General features: G+C 35.7%; 1 protein-coding gene across 1 annotated transcript in view; it reads right to left on the bottom strand.

The window, feature by feature from the left end:
- Window positions 1-3,351, bottom strand: part of LOC108230990 (astrotactin-2) — a 268,258-nt gene that overhangs the window by 158,604 nt on the left and 106,303 nt on the right. The window lies entirely within an intron of this gene.

Here is a 3,351-nt window from a genome sequence, read left to right as displayed (position 1 = left end):
CCCCCAATCAGTCCTACTCTAGAGCCGAGCATCACTCGGAGGGGGAAAGCCCAAACGAACAATGTTGTGGACATACTGACGGACGTGACCCAACTGAAGCTTAATGGCAACTCGTATGATATGTGTGGGACACTGCAGGTGAAATTTCAAATGATTTCCATTTGTTTTGAGATTTCCTCAAAAGAAACAATGATTGTTACAATGTCAGTTGTTTTTTTTTAAATTATTTTACTGGATGCTTGCAGACTTAAGGACTTTTATTCTTATAGAGAAACCCAGTTCCATTCGGTAAGACTCATGGAGAATTATCAGATTTGTTTTTACCTTTTTCAATTTACCATAGACCTACAGTATATTGGCTCTCTAATGGATTTCGTACTCAAACAAGCTGATATTGCAAGATACACTTTCTGACAAAAAAAATTTTAGGCACCCACATAAAGGGGTGAAAATGAAAGAAAACTGGTGTGTTAAAAAGTCACATGACTGTTATGCAATGATTACAATATTAGATGAAATTGAAGTTGTCAGTAATGGTGGACTGCTGGTCCCATGTCAGTAGAGTATGGTACCCCCTCAAGCTTGGATAAATGCGCCGAGTTGTTGTGTACAATCATATCCTCTCCTGTAGCAAGTCATCCCACAGCTGTTAGAGCTGGCCCTTGAGATCCAGCAGACCAGTACATGTTTGATTGGGGAAAGATTGGGGAACCTGGCTAGTCCCAAGAGGATCTCAAGGTTATGTCTTTCTTGATAAAGGACAAGGCTATTTAATGCATCTATGAAGCATCTTCTGTGTCTGGTTACCGTCACTCATTGTTTTTAATTGACTGTTAGATGCTCTGGCAACTGCCTGATAACACTATCTCAGTACTTGTGAAACTGAATAATTTACATACCCACCACTGGTGTCCATGTGAACCCAATGAAATCCAAATCAGACCATTACCTTTGGAGGCTTACCTTTTTTTCCGTGGCTTTAATTACCTTCAGTTGTACAGGAATTAATAATCTAAATGCATGTTTGTTTGTTTGACTTGTGATCTTATTTTTCTGTCTATACTGAAGTATAAATTCATGCTGCTACAATGTTATGAACAATTAATTTTCAAGAGAAAAGTTAAATACACTTCCACTAGATAAATACTTTGATGAAGATCAGGGCTTTTGTCCTTTACGTGAAGGGATGAAACCAACTTGAGATTTAAATGTCAATAAGGGATGAATTCAAAGCCTCTGAGTGTCAGACGTCTAACTATGTCACCTTGGTAGGTCAAGGATGGCTTTATGACGGCCTGCACAGAATCCACCCTCCTGGGCAGAAAGATGATATGTCAGTGAGGAGTCACAGTTTCTGAAGCTGTCATGCCAAAGCTAATTGGTTGCCTCTGTAACCTCTGAAATGGCCTAAAGGAGTAGTCTGTGTAACAGTGGGTGCGGAAGAAATAGGCAAAATATCACTTCAAAGATCAACCAAATGTTTCCCCCCATAATATGGTCAATGGTAGGAAAGAACTGAAGTTTAGATCTTCATTTTTCAATGCTAGTACAGTTTGTTTCTTATCATTGTGTTTATTACACAAAGTCAGTTCCATTAATTAAACACTTATTCATCTGTAACCAACTAGTGTAACTTACGAATAGATAAGTTGAGAAACTTAGATTTCAATGTTGAAGCTACAGTTAGTCTATCTTTCTAAGTTCAAAAAGGAGGATAATAAGCACAACAACCATATTATCAAGAATGAACAGATTATTTAATACAACTTGAAACAGAATGTCACTGTACAGTTTTTTTTTCTCTCTTTTCTTTTTTTTTTCCCAACATAAAGTGTCCACCTTTTTTATATCAGGCAGTGTATTTCCTTCGGTTCAGATTCCTTATAGTTCAGTTCGTCCTTTAGAAGTTTTGTTTTCTTTTGTTCAGTAATTTAAGTCAGTCAGTCAAGTCTTTGTAAAATGGCCATGTGTTTCTTTGGATCCAAAAAAAAATCTTATCTTATCCAGTGCAAAGTAGGCAGCGGTTCCAGCAGTCCCAGGTCTTGGGTTGAAACCTGGAGTTCAGCAATCCAATCCAGGCCTGCGATGCTATGCAGCTGGACAGTCTTCAAAGTTGAATGGGGTTCTAAAAAAACCAACCAGAGAAAAATCACAGTAAAAATGTGTTTTACTGCCAGGGATCAGGTCACGGATCTTCTTTTCTCTTAACCGTTACCAGAATTAATCAAGAATTTATCTTATAGCATGCAGAAATTCGCACAACGTGCTACAGCCAGCTACGGTTTTCTTCTTCTTCTAATAATTTTTCTGCTGTCTAAACCAGAGTGTAACTCACAAGCCACCTGCTGGCGGTTTCTGGTATGACAAGAAAACTCAAAATGAAAATATAAACTGAATTTCTGGGAACATTTAATAACAAAACAAAATCCTACAGAAATAAAATACTACTAACAGTATCACACATATACATGTGGGTTACAAATACAAGCACGATCAAGGTTAGTCAAATCTATGAGCAGGCCCTGTGAGGATAGCCAGTACTCCGTGGTACTCAGGAGCTCAGAATTTCCTGAACCCCCATATGGCTCCCAACATGATTAATGCTGTGTGACTAAAGGAAAAAAAAACAAAAAAACAAAAAAAAGCTCTGCATCTATAGAGTGCAAAAACAACAGTAAGAAATAAATTATTTTATACAATTTAGACAAGGTTATGGCTACTTTTTAAAATTTGAGGCCAAGATGGGTGTAATTATTGGATTACATAGATGAAGTTGTGTTGTTCACTGTTTTGAACAAGTTCAGATATATTTTAAAAAAGATAAATTTGTTTAAATTATTACAAAAAATTATCCCAGTTAATATGAGCATTGGATCTAATCTATTATAGGTTTATTCATTATGCATTTAATTTTGCTTACGTTATTTGGTCTCGTTACAACTTTTAGTAAAGACACGAAACAAAACAAAAATGTTTTGTGTGAGTTCATAAACTGTTAGAAATAAAAAAGAATTTATACTATGCCCATTTATAATTTCACGTTGGTAATGGTAATCCTGAATAATGTCAGCAATAGGAGACATAAAACATGAGGAGGAAAATATTTGGTGAATGCATTTAAAAAACTTCATTTATTAAGTATTGTAAAAATGTATTACTTGTTATTTAAATAATAATTTATAATTGAAATAAAAAAAAAATAAGGAAATGGATTAACATTGACTACATCATCACACACTGTTGATTTTATCCAGCTTTTTCTGTATCTTTCCCACGCACAACACAAATATTATTTAGGTTTGGCAGTACATCAGCTGTATGATCTCTTGTAGTAGAAATAATCCCCCCCAC

Source organism: Kryptolebias marmoratus, linkage group LG14 (genome assembly GCF_001649575.2).
Source record: "Kryptolebias marmoratus isolate JLee-2015 linkage group LG14, ASM164957v2, whole genome shotgun sequence".
In the NCBI taxonomy this organism is placed as follows: Eukaryota; Metazoa; Chordata; class Actinopteri; order Cyprinodontiformes; family Rivulidae; genus Kryptolebias; species Kryptolebias marmoratus.
The sequence above is the reverse complement of the archived record's forward strand: the minus strand, read 5'-3'. Positions and strand labels throughout refer to the sequence as shown.